The sequence below is a fragment of the Eriocheir sinensis genome, chromosome 46 (genome assembly GCF_024679095.1).
Source record: "Eriocheir sinensis breed Jianghai 21 chromosome 46, ASM2467909v1, whole genome shotgun sequence".
In the NCBI taxonomy this organism is placed as follows: domain Eukaryota; kingdom Metazoa; phylum Arthropoda; class Malacostraca; order Decapoda; family Varunidae; genus Eriocheir; species Eriocheir sinensis.
This window is the reverse complement of record NC_066554.1, coordinates 10,018,616-10,036,419: the sequence shown is the minus strand read 5'-3', so window position 1 is coordinate 10,036,419 and position 17,804 is coordinate 10,018,616. Positions and strand designations below refer to the sequence as shown.

The 17,804-nt window shown below is 43.3% G+C and overlaps 1 protein-coding gene across 3 annotated transcripts in view; it reads right to left on the bottom strand.

Annotated features, from left to right (window-relative positions):
• LOC126981086 (FERM, ARHGEF and pleckstrin domain-containing protein 1-like) overlaps positions 1–17,804 on the bottom strand; it is a 265,700-nt gene that overhangs the window by 45,570 nt on the left and 202,326 nt on the right. The gene's annotated exons all lie outside the window — the stretch shown is intronic.

Here is a 17,804-nt window from a genome sequence, read left to right as displayed (position 1 = left end):
TCTGGCACCGTTGTCCGTGGGTGGCTTCCTGTCCCTGGCGGTAGTTTTGCAAGGCTTCCGCGCCAGCGTTACCAAATTATCGTACTCAGCCACTCAGCACATCGCATTTTTCGGCACTTGACTCACAGCTGTAGGAAATAAACATCAACAAGTAACGCTTTTAACGATAACTTCACCTAAAATCGCGTTATCTGTGTGGCTACGAAAGTTTTGGGCACTGTAACTGATGAATGCGATGTTTTGAGTACGATAATATGGTAACAGCAAAACACTTATGACAACCCGACGTAGCCTCTCTCTGGCCTTGAAACAAACGTTCGTAACAAGGGCCCCAAACGTTTGCTAACCCGAGTGTGAAATAAAGATAAAAATAACTGGACAGAATGCAAAGATAACGCCGCTAACCAGATAAATAAATACACTGATATGACAAAGAAAGTAAGATAGATAAAAAGTAACTGGAAAGAATGGGAAGATAACGCCGCTAACCAGATAAATAAATACACTGATATGACAAAGAAAGTAAGATAGATAAAAAGTAACTGGAAAGAATGCAAAGATAACGCCGCTAACCAGATAAATAAATACACTGATATGACAAAGAAAGTAAGATAGATAAAAAGTAACTGGAAAGAATGGGAAGATAACGCTGCCAAACACATTAAACAGACCGTAAACACGACAGGAATGCTGAATAATGTATAATGAGGGTATTCAGCACTTGAGTTCGTAATATGTAGACTTAACCTTGTGAAAATCCAACATTTCTACCTCCGTCCAAAGAGTAGAATTAAAAAAAGGCAAACAAGTCGCATAACATAATATATACTAATACCGCGTTGAAAGCTCTGGCGAAAAGCATTCACGACAAAGTTGAGAGACCGAGGGATAAAAAGGAGAAGGGGGGAGGGCGGGGGGGGGGGGGGGTCCAGCCTCAAGACTAAATATAATGTAGCCATAGGCGCGTCCCCGGCCATCCAAGTGTTACCCAAACCTCCTCCGGCCGGGTCCGTCTTAAAGCTGACCTCCTCCTCCTCCTCCTCCTCCTCTTCCTTCAGGGTGTCCTTCTTCTCCTCCTGTTGTTCCTTCTCCTTACTCCTCCTCCTCCTCCTCCTCCTCTTCCTTCAGGGTGTCCTTCTTCTCCTCCTGTTGTTCCTTCTCCTTACTCCTCCTCCTCCTCCTCTTCCTTCAGGGTGTCCTTCTTCTCCTCCTGTTGTTCCTTCTCCTTACTCCTCCTCCTCCTCTTCCTTCAGGGTGTCCTTCTTCTCCTCCTGTTGTTCCTTCTCCTTCCTCCTTTCTCCTCCTCCTCCTCCTCCTTCTGATATTTCACCTTAATTTGTTTTTATCTTTCCATTCGGTTCTTCTTTGCCCTCCCATTTTCTTTTTGTTTTCTTTTTTCCATTTTCGTCTGTCATTCACTTTTTCCTCCTCCTCCTCTTCCTTCAGGGTGTCCTTCTTCTCCTCCTGTTGTTCCTTCTCCTTCCTCCTTCCTCCTCCTCCTCCTCCTTCTGATATTTCACCTTAATTAGTTTTTATCTTTCCTTCTTTCTTTCCTTCGGTTCTTCTTTGCCCTCCTATCTTCTTTTTTGTCCTCTTTTTTTCCATTTTCGTCTGTCATTCACCTTTTTTTCTCTTCCTCCTCCTCCTCCTCCTCCTTCATTTTAATTTGTTTTTACCTCTCCTTCATTCTTTCCTTCGGTTCTCCTTTGCCCTCCTGTCTTCTTTTTGTTGTCTTTTTTTTCCATTTTCGTTTGTCATTCACTTTTTCCTTTTCCTCCTTTATTTACTTCTTCTTCTTTTTTCCTTTTCCTCCTTTATTTACTTCTTCTTCTTCTTCCTCTTTCGGTTCCAATCATTCTTCTCTTCCTCTCCTAACTTTTTTTCTCATCTTTCTCCTTCTTCTTTGCCTCCTGTATTTACTTCATCTTCTTCTTCCGCTTCCTCTCATTCTTCTCTTCCTCCCCTAACTCTTCTAATCACCCTTTTCCTCCTCTTCCTATTCCTGTTCTTTATCCTTATTTCATCCTTTTCTTCATTCCCTATTTGCCTTTCCATTCTTTTTTTATTGTTTTTTGTCTTTATTTTCCTTCTCGTTCTATTCCTCCTTCTCCTCTCGTCCTCTTCCTCCTCTTCCTCCAAATGTTTGCTCGCCTTTCTCCATTTCTCTTGTACATTTTTATTCTTCCTCTCGGTTTTCCTCTTCCTCCTCCTTCCGTATCACTCATTATTTTTCCTCTTCCTCCTTCTCCTCCTCCTTATTCCATCATCATCTTTTTGTTCCATTTAGCTCTCATCTTCTTTTTAGTTCTCTCCTTCCCCCTTCGTCTCTGTAATTCACTTTTTAATCTTTCTCCTCCTTCCGTATCACTCATTATTTTTCCTCCTCCTCCTCCTCCTCCTCCTTATTCCATCATCATCTTTTTGTTCCAATTACCCCTCATCTTATTTATCTTGTTCTCTTCTTCCTCCTTCGTCTCTGTCATTCACTTTTTAATCTTTCTCCTCCTTCCGTATCACTCATTATTTTTCCTCCTCCTCCTCCTCCTTATTCCATCATCATCTTTTTGTTCCAATTACCCCTCATCTTATTTATCTTGTTCTCTTCTTCCTCCTTCGTCTCTGTCATTCACGTCTTCCTCTTCCTCCTTTACCTCCTTCATTTACTTTTTCATCCTCCTCCTCTTCCACTTCCTCCTCCTCCCCTCTCCTATTCCCCTTCCTGGATGCGTCGACCTCCCATCAGATAGAAAACAAAATATAATAAAAGAAGAAACAAAAACACCCGAAAATTGAAAGCAACTCAACCCTGCAACATTATATCCTGCAAAACGGAGGGTGGGGAGGCTGGGTTGGAGAGGAGGGAAGGAGGGAAGGGGAGAATCAAGCGAGAGGGGAAGTAGAGGAGGAGGACGAGGAGCGGGGGTATCTTGATCTTGATGTCACAGGTGGCTAGAGATTTCTCCCAGCTAGGCCTTTGTATCGGCAGCTGAAAGGGTAAGGGGGAAAAAGGGGATGAAGGAGGGAAGCAAAGAGGGAAAAAGGAGGGAGGGGAGAATGAAAGGACAGGGAAAGGAAGAGGGAGGGGAAGGAGGCGAGCAGAGACGTAGGGAAAAGGTAGAGGGAAGAAGAGGAAAGGAAATGGTGGGGAAAGAGAGAACTGAAGGGGGAGGGAAAGCAAGGAGAGGAGAAAGCAAACAGATAGGCAGGATAAGGTAGAGGGAAGAAGGGAAAAGGAGGGTCAGGGGAGGAAAATGGGGTCAGGAAAAAGGGCAATGGGAGGATGAGGGAAAGAAAGGAGAGGAGGAAGCAAACAGATAGGCAGGAAAAGGTAAGGGAAGAAGGGAAAAGGAGGGTCAGGGGAGGAAAATGGGGTCAGGAAAAAGGGGAATGGGAGGATGAGGGAAAGAAAGGAGAGGAGGAAACAAACAGATAGGCAGGATAAGGTAGAGGGAAGAAGGGAAAAGGAAGGTCAGGGGAGGAAAATGGGGTCAGGAAAAAGGGGAATGGGAGGATGAGGGAAAGAAAGGAGAGGAGGAAACAAACAGATAGGCAGGATAAGGTAAGGGAAGAAGGGAAAAGGAAGGTCAGGGGAGGAAAATGGGGTCAGGAAAAAGGGCAATGGGAGGATGAGGGAAAGAAAGGAGAGGAGGAAACAAACAGATAGGCAGGATAAGGTAAGGGAAGAAGGGAAAAGGAGGGTCAGGGGAGGAAAATGGGGTCAGGAAAAAGGGGGATGGGAGGATGAGGGAAAGAGAACAGGGGCGTAGGAGACAATAAAAGGGTAAAGGAGAAAAGGAAAGGAAAGATTGTGTGAGACGAGAAGCAAAAGTGTAAGAAAGGTCTATCAATGGTACACGTATTAACTAAAGCTTCCATATCATTTCCCGTCCTGAGGTAACGTGTCCTTCTAGGTTGACTGTGTACATGCTTGGTTGAGGATTGCATAGCTGAGCGGAAACGAGAGAGAGGGGGTGGGGGGGAGGGGGGGGGGCGCTACTCATTCTCAGAGGCCTACGCATCAACTGAACTTTAAAATGAGGGGGAGCGTTTAGACCGGATAGAATTTTAAATACTAGGTACATACTTAAGAGAAATATATGAATGCGTTATTTTTTTCTCTGTGTCGGGGGAGTGGGGGAGGGAGGGAGCGGTGTGTGTGTGTGTGTGTGTGTGTGTGTGTGTGTGTGTGTGTGTGTGTGTGTGTGTGTGAGAGAGAGAGAGAGAGAGAGAGAGAGAGAGAGAGAGAGAGAGAGAGAGAGAGAGAGAGAGAGAGAGAGAGAGAGAGAGAGAGAGAGAGAGAGAGAGAGAGAGAGAGAGAGAGAGAGAGAGAGAGAGAGAGAGAGAGAGAGAGAGAGAGAGAGAGAGAGAGAGAGAGAGACAGAGAGAGAGAGAGAGACAGAGAGAGAGAGAGCCTACCTACCATCACCACCAACCTACCGACTAAGTGATTTAAATACCAAGGAAAATATACACGAATAGCGACGCGATGAAAGGAAAATAAACAGCTCTCATCACCCCCACCATCACCACCAACAACAACAACAAATGAGTACATAAAATAAGTACTATGGTAAAGAATACAAAACAGGCGCTGAGGGAGTAACAAAAACGGTTTAACACTGATTTGCGCCGGGTAGCTCAACACAGCGGCAACACACACACACACACACACACAACGCCCAGACAAGACCAACGCGGAGCAGGGCGGCGGGACGTGTGGCGTAAAGCGTCGTAAAAAAGGCTGGAGGTACGGCGATAGGGAGACGCGCTAAATCAAAACACGGGTAATAGTTGGCGGTTAATGAATGCCGGCGGACCACGCAAGACCCCGGGATTGGCCAGCGCAGTAAATTCGGCTTAAAGTGACGTCTATAAACACACCAAGCGAGTGCAGGGCCAAAAATAAGTATACACGTAAACAGCACCAGGAAAATGGAGGAAAAATGAGAGAAAGAGAACTACAAAAAAGAAGAGTGTTAAGGTCCATTGAGCAGGATGAAGATGACATAATGAATAAGATAAACACACCAAGCGAGTGCAGGGCCAAAAATAAGTATACAAATAAACATCACCAGGAAAAAGAGGAAAAATGAGAGAAAGAGAACTACAAAAAAGAAGAGTGTTAAGGTCCATTGAGCAGGATGAAGATGACATAATGAATAAGATAAACACACCAAGCGAGTACAGGGCCAAAAATAAGTATACACGTAAACAGCACCAGGAAAATGGAGGAAAAATGAGAGAAAGAGAACTACAAAATAAAGAGTGTTAAGGTCCATAGAGCAGGATGAAGATTGATTGATAGTTTATTGTTGCAGGTAAACGACAAGGGGGAAGGGAGGAACATGCCATCCCAACCCCCAGGCAGGACAGAGTGTGATTATACAACTATTAATACATGTGTAGGTAGCACCATGAAACTAAAAAGATACAATGATAGGAAGGAATGCACAAGGGAGGGACATAATGAAAAAAAGAACGTAGAAAAACATAAGTGTAGAGCCTCCTCCCGAAATTGACCTCTCTTTCGGCCACCTCCTTGGATTCTTTTTAGGAGCAGCGAGAAGCGGTTTTTTTTTTATTTTTTTATTATTATTGTTTCCTTTTTTGATATGCCCTTGAGCTGTCTTCTTGTTGTAAAATTAAAAATACCATGAAGATGATGTAAGAATAGTTTTAAAAAGAAAGAGAATAACATGAGAACAACAACAATAAAAAATAAAAAAAGGACTATAAATCAGCATGAGAATTAATAAAAAAAAAATGAGGGATGAGAAATAGGAACCCAAAACAAAAAAATAAACACATACGACGAACAAAGACAAATTTAACAGTAGAAAATAAAACAAGAGAAACTGACCTCAAGGACACGCACTCCCCACCCCACCCACCCCCACAACCAAAAAAATAAAGGACACTCCACAAGCGTAAAATATAAGTCAACAAAACAAATAAACCAAACCAAACAGTCAATTTACTCCTTCTTTCTTCATACTGTATCTTTCCCTCTTAACCTCCACTCTCACTGTGTTGCGTTCAGCTCTCGGTCTCCCTCACTCACCGTCAAATAATAAATAAAAATAAAATATAGAGAGTAAGCACCAAACTGTCCGCCAAATTAACGGGGTATCAAAACAAACACAGATGTGACCCCGGAGCCCATACGACGAAGGGGGGGGGGGGTTCAGAGAGAGAGAGAGAGAGAGAGAGAGAAATGGGGAGGAGAGAATTGTGAGAGGGGGTGAGGGAGGTGAGAGAGGAGGCGAGATGAGAGATGAGGGGAGGGGGTGTGAGGTGGGGGGAGGGGTGCAGGGGCCGTGTGGGGGGGAGACAGCTGTGTGTATTGAACGTAGCTATCCCCACCACCACCCTCCCCAACCACCCCCAATACCTCACTCCCTCATCCCCAACACAGATTCCCCTCCCCCACCATACCCCCCTCCCCCACCGCACTCTATCCCCTAACCCATACCTCCCTCCACCATCACACACACCCCAGTCCTCCCCCACACTTCCCATCCCCCAATAATACACACACCTTCATCCCCCCCACCACATACACTAACTCTACCATATATCTTCCACCCATACATGCGGCCAACCAACACCACAGTCCCTAATCCCAATCTATATCTGTCTCCTTCCACCTCCATCTCCACCTCCACCCATACATTCGGCCAACCAACACCCCAGTCCCTAATCCCCAATCTATATATGTCTCCTTACACCTCCATCTTCACCTCCACCCATACATTCGCCTAACCAACACCCCAGTCCTTAATCCCCATCTATATATGTCTCCTTCCACCTCCACCTACGCCTACACCCATATATTCGCCTAACCAACATCCCAGTCCTTAATCCCCATCTATATCTGTCTCCTTATACCTCCACCACCACCTCCACCTCATCGACCTCCACTCAACAGTAACTGAAAGAAAACAGTACAGACGAAACATAACATACACTACTAACACTAACATGAGAGGAATAACGTCAAAAAAAATACACTTACAAAAAGACAAGACTGACAAAACAAAATATATAACAGTAACAACAAAAGCCTCGTAATTAAGTAGAAAGATGAGAGTTTACATATAGGAAATAAACAAGGACGGAGGGACAAGACTATTCAGTGACCACCAAAATTTCTAATGTAAAGGGGGAAAAAAACAGGAGCAAAAGACGGTATCGTTAAATATTAAAAAAAACGGGCCGCGTATTTACATGTTTCTGGCCCATAACTCTTACCAAGAAGCACTAATAATTAACCATTTAAACGATAACCATATATGAAGGCAGTTATTTGGGTGATGAATGCAGTTTTGGGTCGGAAATCAGAAGACATAAGAGGCAAAGTACGACAATCTGGCAACGTTGGATAGAGGTACGATAATCTGTACGATAATCTGGTAACGTTAGATAGAGAGGATATGAGAAAGGGGTGAGAGATATAGGTGGAAAAAAGAGATAAAGTACGATAATCTGGCAACGTTGGATAGAGAGGATATGAGAAAGGGGTAAGAGAGAGATATAGGTGGAAAAAAGAGATAAAGTACGATAATCTGGCAACGTTGGATAGAGAGGATATGAGAAAGGGGAGAGAGAGATATAGGTGGAAAAAAAGAGATAAAGTACGATAATCTGGCAACGTTGGATAGAGAGGATATGAGAAAGGGGAGAGAGAGATATAGGTGGAAAAAAAGTACGATAATCTGGTAACGTTGGATAGAGAGGATATGAGAAAGGGGAGAGAGAGATATAGGTGGAAAAAAAGTACGATAATCTGGTAACGTTGGATAGAGAGGATATGAGAAAGGGGTGAGAGAGAGATATATCGGCGGAAAAAAAAGAGATAAAGTACGATAATCTGGCAACGCTGGGTCAAGGCAGCAGTGTGGCGCAAAAAAACAAGGCGGTGCTGGGTCAGGGTTCGAATCCCCTTCATGTATGGCGACGTAACAAATAAGACCAGAGAGCATAACGATGGCAAGTTCAGAGGAGGAGGAGGAGGAGGAGGAGGAGGCCTTCCTTCCTCAATATCCCACCTTGTTGTGACTGACATGTTCTTATAGGGACAGAGAGAGAGAGAGAGAGAGATAAGAGGGGGAGGGAAGGAGGAAAGAAAACTCTCTCTCTCTCTCTCTCTCTCTCTCTCTCTCCAGGGCACGTCCTCCCCAAAAGAAGTGGAGAGACAGTGGAGGAAATTAAGGCGGAAGTGGAGGCAAGACTCCACCTGGAGAAACATTATGTGGGCCTCGGTGCGGAAGAGGAGGAGGAGGAGGAGGAGGAGGAGGTAAGAAAATTGATAATAGTGGGGGACTTCTCTCTCTCTCTCTCTCTCTCTCTCTCTCTCTCTCTCTCTCTCTCTCTCTCTCTCTCTCTCTCTCTCTCTCTCTCTCAAGCGTTTGATAAAGTCCTAAAGCGTTTGATAAAGTCCCATAAGCGTTTGATAAAGTCCCATAAGCGTTTGATAAAGTCCCACATCATAAATTACTTTACAAATTAAAGCAAATAGGTATTGACGGTCAAGTACACCAATGGATCGCGAATTGGTTGAGCAACAGACAACAAAGAGTGGTGATTGACGGATTTAACTCAGAGTGGGCGCCGGTCACTAGTGGCGTCCCTCAGGGCTCGGTTCTTGGCCCAGTGCTCTTCATTATTTACATCAACGACGTGGATGTTGGACTCAATAATCGCATTAGTAAATTTGCAGACGACACAAAGATTGGTAACTCGGTTCTCACTGACGAAGACAGGCAAAGCCTCCAAGAGGATTTGCACAAAATTTCAGCTTGGTCGGATAGATGGGAGATGCCCTTTAACGTAGACAAGTGCCAGGTCCTTCAAGTTGGAACAAGAAATAAGAAGTTCGATTACGAAATGCGCGGCGTTAAACTCACAAGCGTTCAATGCGTTAAGGACCTGGGGGTCAAAATCGCGTCAAACCTCAAATTCTCACATCAATGCATCGATGCAGCAAATAAAGCGAACAGAATGTTGGGCTTCATTAAAAGAAACTTTTTATTCAAGAATAAAGATGTAATACTTCCGCTCTACAATAGTTTAGTCAGACCCCACTTGGAATATGCGGTACAGTTTTGGTCTCCTCACCATGCAAAGGACATTGCTAAATTAGAAGGTGTTCAGCGTCGGGCAACAAAAATGATCCCTTCCTTGCGCAACAAATCCTACGAAGAAAGGCTTTCCACCCTTAACATGTTCTCTCTTGAGAAACGTCGCCTCCGAGGAAAACTGATCGAATGTTTTAAAATACTTAATGGTTTCACGAATGTAGACAGAACAAAATTGTTTATGATCGATGACACTTTGCGAACGAGGAACAATGGCATAAAACTCAAATGTAGACAAGTAAATTCAGACTGCACGAAATTTTCTTCACCAACGTTGTAGTGCGAGAATGGAATAAGCTCCCACCATCAGTGGTCCAGTGTAACACGATTGATTCCTTTAAAAACAAGCTTGACCGTCACTTCCTTCAACTTAATATTAACTAGAGTAGAAAAGCAACGTTTTGGAGCCATCTAATTAGTGTAGATTCACTTAGGTTTAAGGACAGACCACCTAGTCTAGACCATGGGGTCTGTGTGGTCTGATTTTTTATGAAATCTATGTAATTCTCTCTCTCTCTCTCTCTCTCTCTCTCTCTCTCTCTCTCTCTCTCTCTCTCTCTCTCTCTCTCACACACACACACACACACACACACACACACACACACACACACACACCTTCATAAACTTTCATTTCCTCGACACGTAAGAACATTAAAAACAAAAGACAACAACAACAACGTGGTCAAGTATTTTCTTCGCTTTGCTTTATCTTGTTTTTATTTACTTTTTTTTTCTTTTCTTTTTTCTCTCTCTTGTGCAATTAATTCCTTCTTTTTTTTTTCCTTGCTTGTCACTCCTCCTCCTCCTCCTCCTCCTCCTCCTCCTCCTCCTTCCGTCCCTCCCACCTGCATCCTGTCCTCCTTGCCTTAATCTCATTCTCTCCTGCAGGTGTTATAAGGAGGAAGAGGAGGAGGAGGAGGAGGAGGGGGAGGAGGAAAAGGGTGATTATTATTTAATGTAGAGGTATCAGCCTTCGTTCTCTCTCTCTCTCTCTCTCTCTCTCTCTCTCTCTCTCTCTCTCTCTCTCTCTCTCTCTCTCTCTCTCTCTCTCTGCAGTTGGTCCACTTTTCTCATAAAATTGGAGACAAACGAAGCTTTTGGAAAACTGTGATAAATCTGAACCGCTCTCTCTCTCTCTCTCTCTCTCTCTCTCTCTCTCTCTGTCGTCACTTATTCGAATCCAAGAGTTTGAGAGAGAGAGAGAGAGAGAGAGAGAGAGAGAGAGAGAGAGAGAGAGAGAGAATAATAATAATAATAATAATAATAATAATAATAATAATAAAACAAGGAAAGACGAACGTTAGTAGAAGAAATGAGAAAAATAAAATCAAGCAAAAAAGAAAAAAGAAAGAAGAAAGAAAAGAAGAGATAAACGGATAAGATAAAAAATGTATAAAGAAACTAAACGAAAGAGAAAAAAAAATGAACTCAAATAAAGAAAGGAAAAATATGGAAGCAAAGTAAGCAAATATATGTCACGATGGAAAACAGAGGGAGGAAAGAAGGGAATGAAGGAAATGACGGATAATGGAGAGAAGAGAGAACGAGAGAGAGACAAGAGAGAGAGAGAACGAGAATTAAAAGGGAGAGGAAAAGCGAGAAGAGAGGAGAGATTAGGAACGATGAAGAGAGGAAATGAATGGAAAGGAAAAAATAACGAAAAGGAAAGGGATGAGAAGAGGAAGAGAGGAAAGGAAAAGAAAGGAAAGGAAAGGAAAACAGAGCAAAGAAGAGGATAAGGGATCAAAGAAGAGGAAGAGAGAGGGGAAAAAAGAGGTAAGGGAAAGACGAGAGGAAAGAAAAGGAAATTAAAAGAAGGGAGAGAAGAAGAGAGGAGAGAAGAGAGGAATACAGAACAGAGGAAAAGAGAGATGGAGATACAAGGAGAGGAGAGGTTAGGAGAGAAAAGGAGAGAGGAAAAGAGGAAAGGAGAGGAGAGGTAATGATGGAGAAGAGGAAAGAGAAGAGAGGAGATTGGGAAACAGAGGAGAGGAGAGAAGAGGGGAAAGAAGAGAAGAGAAAGCAGAAGAGAGAAGAGAGGCAATGAAGGAGAAGAGATGATTAGAGAAGAGGATGAGGAGACGAAAGAGAGAAGATTGGAAAACAGAGGAGAGGAGCGAAGAGGGGAAAGAAGAAAAGAGAAAGGAGAAGAGAGAAGAGGAGAGAGGCAATGGAGGAGAAGAGATGATTAGAGAAGAGGATGAGGAGAGGAAAGAGAAGAGAGAAGATTGAAAAACAGAGAAGAGGAGAGGGGAAAGAAGAGAAGGGAAAGAAGAGAAGAGAAAGCGAAGAGAGAAGAGAAGAGGAGAGGAGCGTGAACTAGAAATGAGAGATGACGGGACAGGAGGAGGAAGTCATGAGAAGTGAGGTTGCCGAGTGAGGTATGAAGGAGGGGGTGGAGGGGTGGAGGAAAGGAAGGGTGGAGTGGAGGGGTGGAGAGAGACCCGGAGGAAGGTTATTCATCAGCCTTGCCTCAGACCCAGCTGGTGCTCAGGACAAAAATCTTTAATCCTATATTTACCTTTATACTGAACTTACACCACCACCACCACCATGACCATGACCACCAACACCGCCATCACCATTACGACAACCACCAACCACCACCACCACTACAACCACCAACACCATTAACACCACTACCTTTAACCCGGTAGCAGCGACGGGCCAAATTTGTGTCTTTACCGTGTAGCAGCGACGGGCCAAATTTGTGTCTTTACCGTGTAGCAGCGACGGGCCAAATTTGTGGCTTTACCGTGTAGCAGCGACGGGCCAAATTTGTGGCTTTACCGTGTAGCAGCGACGGGCCAAATTTGTGGCTTTACCGTGTAGCAGCTGTGGCTTAACCGTGTAGCAGCGACGGGCCAAATTTGTGCCATGATTTAAACCCCCCAAAATAGATGATGCATAAACTGATCACAATGCTTTGATATATATTATGAAATGGTTTGTTGAGTGATGATTTTTTTCTCATTTTTCTCGCTTAGGGGGACCATTAAGAAACATGATCCCCGCTGCTACCGTCTTAATAACATCTCCACCACTACCACCACTACCACCATCACCACCACCATGTCCATCACCACCAACTCGACACCTTCACTATATACGATCACAACCAGACATCTTCCTCCATAACGGCACTATCCCGCCGTGTAAAAAGCCTTCCACTATCACCATGAACACAACCTTACTATAACGCGTGTCATTATTAATATTTTGCCGCCCAAGAACGCACACACACACACACACGTTTGGCAAGGCTTTCGTAGGAGCGGTAGGGATTTCCACTGGTAGTTGTATGACCCTGGCGGTGGTCTGACAAAGCTTATCTACCAAGAACGTGAAAAAACACTCATTAGAACCCGATTAACCTCCTTTACGACCGTAGGAAATAGTTGATAGGGTAGAATGAAGCGTCTTGGAATACCAACCTAATCTGGCTTCGATACCCGCTGACCTCTGACCCCTGACTACTTCCCAAAGCCTCCCAGTGACCCAACCTTCCCCATATGAGACCCAGCAACACTGTATAGATTCGACTGCTACGGGGAAGCATCAATATACGTTTCTGATACTCATTTCTATCGTTCTTTTTGTGGTATATACTTTTAGGGCGGTATTAAAAGACATTTCGCCGCCAAAAAACACATATTTGACAAGGCTTTCGTAGGAGTTGTGGGCATTTCCAGGGGTTGTTTTATGACCCTGGTGGTAGTTTGACCTTTCTTCTGTACCATGAGCCTAAAAAAACACTCATTAGAACCTGATTGAGCCCCTCTTTGACCTTTAGAAACAGCTGATGGGAGAAGCGAAAATGTCTTGCAATACCAGCCGTAGTCTTCTTCAAGGGGGCGGTGTGTTGTGAGTTTTAGTTTTGTTGTTAGTGTTGCTGTTGTCGTTGGCATTGTTACGCTTTGCTCTTTGTCAGTGTCCTCCATAAAATAAAGATATTGCGAAGAAAACGCCTCAGTGAAAAAAAAAATATAAAAAAGTCTACCCGAGTAAGTATAAGCTCGGAGCTACCACAAGAACCGCTTCCGGGGAGCTTAAGGTCGGCATTATTAGATACTCTCACCTTTCACATCACCTATTTCTAAAGGTCAAAGAGGGGGTCAGTCGGGTTCTAATATGTGTTTCTACAGGTTCATGGTACAGAAGAAGGGTCAAACTACCGCCAGGGTCATGAAACTACTCCTGGAAATGCCCACAACTCCTACGAAAGCCTTGTCAAATATGTGTTTCTAGGTTCACGGTACAGAAGAAGGGTCACACTACCGCCAGGGTCATGAAACTACTCCTGGAAATGCCCACAACTCCTACGAAACCCTTGTCAAATATGTGTTTCTAGGTTCACGGTACAGAAGAAGGGTCACACTACCGCCAGGGTCATGAAACTACTCTTGGAAATGCCCACAACTCCTACGAAAGCCTTGTCAAATATGTGTTTCTAGGTTCACGGTACAGAAGAAGGGTCACACTACCACCAGGGTCATGAAACTACTCCTGGAAATGCCCACAACTCCTACGAAAGCTTTGTCAAATATGTGTTTCTAGGTTCACGGTACAGAAGAAGGGTCACACTACCGCCAGGGTCATGAAACTACTCTTGGAAATGCCCACAACTCCTACGAAAGCCTTGTCAAATATGTGTTTCTAGGTTCACGATACAGAAGAAGGGTCACACTACCGCCAGGGTCATGAAACTACTCTTGGAAATGCCCACAGCTCCTACGAAAGCCTTGTCAAATATGTGTTTCTAGGTTCACGATACAGAAGAAGGGTCACACTACCGCCAGGGTCATGAAACTACTCCTGGAAATGCCCCCAATTCCTACGAAACCCTTGTCAAATATGTGTTTCTAGGTTCACGGTACAGAAGAAGGGTCACACTACCGCCAGGGTCATGAAACTACTCTTGGAAATGCCCACAACTCCTACGAAAGCCTTGTGAAATTAGTGTTCTTGGGCGCGATATGTCTTAAAATACGACCCTAAAAGACATAAAAGAATGATGCCATTTAACTTTAACTAATTCTCTTTATCACCGCTGTCATCCTAATTATGAAGGAACACCACCCATCATCATCACCACCACCACCACTACCCCCACCACCACCACCACCAAACTAATTTCCACCACATTTATTATCATCATCACCTCCTCCTCCTCCTCCTCCTCCCTTCACTACTCTCCCCGCTCTCATTAATCGCCACCATTAATATACTCATTCAATAATCCTTTCCCTCATCTATTCATTCATTAATTCACTCCTTTTCACCTTCCTATAAATCAATGAATTCGTGCAACCTGCAATGAGGGTTGGTTCGTGGGTGTAAGATCGGCTATTATCGCACTTATTGTACGCTCTCTCTCTCTCTCTCTCTCTCTCTCTCTCTCTCTCTCTCTCTCTCTCTCTCTCTCTCTCTCTCTCTCTCTGCTTTGCTCTGCTTTGCTTTGCTTTGCTTTCCTTTCCTTTCCTTTCCTTCTCTTCTCTTCCCTTCCCTTCCCTTCCCTTCCCTTCCCTTCCTTTCTCTTCCCTCTCTTCCCTCTCTTCCCTCTCTTCTCTTCTCCTCTCCTCTCCTCTCCTCTCTCTCTCTCTCAACATTTAAAGAGTGCCCTGAGGTAAGGAAAGGCTGCTGTATTGACCCAAGGAGAGAGGTAGAAAAAGAGAAAGAAAAAAGCGTTATTAATGACAATGATGATGATGATGAGGAGGAGGAGGAGGAGGAGGAGGAGGGGGAGGGAGAAAAATCGAAAGAAACAAAAGAAAGAAGGAAAGAAAGAGTAGGATTATAGAATGTAAAAGCGTAAGGTAGAAAAGGAAGGCAGGAGAAAGAAAGAAGGAAAGAAGCAAAATGAAGGAAAATAAGAATGAAAGGAGGGAGAAAATTCGAGAAAGAAAAATGAAAGAAGAACGAAAGAAGGAAAGAAAGAGTAGGAATGTAGAATGTAAAAGCGTAAAGAAGGGAAGAGAAAGAAGGAAAGAAGCAAAATGAAGGAAAATAAGAATGAAAGAAGAGAAAAATCGAAAGAAAAAAAGAAAGAACGAAAGAAGGAGTAGAAACGTAGAATGTAAAAGCGTAAAGAAGGGAAGAGAAAGAAGAAAAGAAGCAAAATGAAGGAAAATAAGAATGAAAAGGGAGAAAAATCGAAAGAATAAAAGAAAGAAGGAAAGGTAGAGCAGAAATGTAGAATTTAAAAGCGTAAAGTAGGAAAAGAAGGGAGGAGAAAGAAAGAAGGAAAGAAGCAAAATGAAGGAAAATAAGAATGAAAGAAGAGAAAAATCGAAAGAAAAAAAGAAAGAACAACGAAAGAAGGAAAGAAGGAGTAGAAATATAGAATGTAAAAGCGCAAGTTAGGAAAGGAAGTTAAGAGAAGCAGAAGGCCGAGCTGAAGCGAATGAAAAGTCTGCGGTGAGGCCACGCCGAGATTCAATTACCACGGTGACGATACATTTTATTTCTATTGATGTTTTTCTTAACTTGTGTTTTATTATTCATTTCTGCATCTATTCCCGTATTATTATTATTATTATTATTATTTTTATTATTATTATTATTATTATTATTATTATTATTATTATTATTATTATTATTTCTCCTCCTCCTCTTCCTTCTTCTTCTTCTTCTTTTTCTTCTTCTCCTCCTCTTGGTATACTTTCTCTGTTATTTTATTCCTTTTCCACTTTCTTATCCACCACCACCACCACCACCACCACCTCCTCCTCCTCCTCCTCCTCCTCCTCCTCCTCTTTTACTTCCTCTTGGTATACTTTCTCCGTTATTTTACTCCTTTTCCAGTTAATACTTGAGCCTCCTCCTCCTCCTCCTCCTTCTAATCCTCCTCCTCCTCCTCCTCCTCCTCCTAACGCCGCTATAACTGCAATAAATCTTCTTATTAATAAATGTGGTAACGATAATAAAAATAACACCAAGTAATATTAATAACAGCAATGACCATAACAATAAACTAAAAATAATACACGCCATTTTATATGCACGAACTTTTTTTTTTTTTTTTTTGCGAGCGATAAAGCGATGTAATCAGATTTATGTTGGCGCTGAGTGCTTGTTTTGGCTGACTAAGGCCGGGGGGGGGGTTGTGGTAGTGGGGGGGAGGGGGGGGGAGGGTAGTGAAAGTGGTGGTGGGTGGAGGTGGTGGGGATGGTGGTGGTAGTGGTAGTGGGGGTGGTGAGGGTAGTGAAAGTTGGTGGTGGGTGGTGGGTGGAGGTGGTGGTGGTGGATGGAGGTGGTGGTAGTGGGGATGCTGGCTCAATAGATCAATAGGCCGATAGATGCGGATGGAAGCAAGAGATAGGATGAGGAGATAAAAACCCTAGATGGAGAGATACACGCCGATATATTAGTAAGCAGATAGGGAGATAAGGCTTTAAGTGAAATGGAAAAACAGGCGAATACATGAAAAAAAAGGCGAACAAAAGGAGATGAGAGTTACAGAGATAAGTTGTTTAGAGATAGGTAGATAAACTGATAAGCAGAAATGGATGGAGATAGACAGGAAGACGAAGATGGGAAAATAATGGTAGATAAAGCTTTAGGTGAAGTGGAAGAACACGCGAATACATAAAATAAGGGAAGTAAAAGGAGATGAGAGAGTTGCAGAGATAAGTTGTTTAGAGATAGGTATATAAATTGATAAGCAGAGATGGATAGAGATAGACAGGAAGACGAAGATGGGAAAATAATGGTAGATAAAGCTTTAGTTGAGGTAGAAGAATAGCCGAATACATAAAAAAAAGTGAGTAAAATGAGATGAGAGAGTTGCAGAGATAAGTTGTTTAGAGATAGGTAGATAAACTGATAAGCAGAGATGGATAGAAATAGACAGGAAGACGAAGATGGGAAAATAATGATAGATAAAGCTTTAGGTGAAGTGGAAGAACACGCGAATACATAAAATAAGGTGAGTAAAACGAGATGAGAGAGTTGCAAAGATAAGTTGTTTAGAGATAGGTAGATAAATTAATAATCAGAAATGGATAGAGATAGACAGGAAGAGACGAGGATGGGAAAATATTGGTAGATAAAGATAGAATATACATTGATGAATTCACATACACAGAACTACACATATACATACAGACAAACAGACATACACACAGATTCACGGATACATAGAGACACATACAAACCCACAAACTTACGAATAAACACATACGGACACACATACTCATACATATAACTACAAGTATACATATCAACCAAGCAGAAGACATACACAAATAGACGCACACACACACAGACAGACAGCCATAGCGGTGGACAAATAGATACATTCCGATAAGGACGAAAAAACAGCCCAATAGCGAGATGGTATAAATAACGGGCTTCGATATATCTTGAGGCAATATCCACTTTTCGGTAGGTAACACACTGGCCTCTCCCTCCGTCCCCTCTCCTCTTTCCTCCTGCTTTCCTCCTTTTACCACACCGAGCTCGTATGCGTTAGGAGGGGAGAGGAAGGAGGGGAAGGGGATGAGGGAGGAAAGAGGGGAGAGGGGAGGGGAATGGGAGGGGAGAGAATGGTAGTGGACGGGTTGAATTTTTCCTTCCTTCCTTCCTTCCTTCCTTTCTTCCTGTCCCCTCCTCATCCCTCTCCATTCTCCCCTTCCTCCTTCCCCCATCCCACTGATTTTGGGTCTT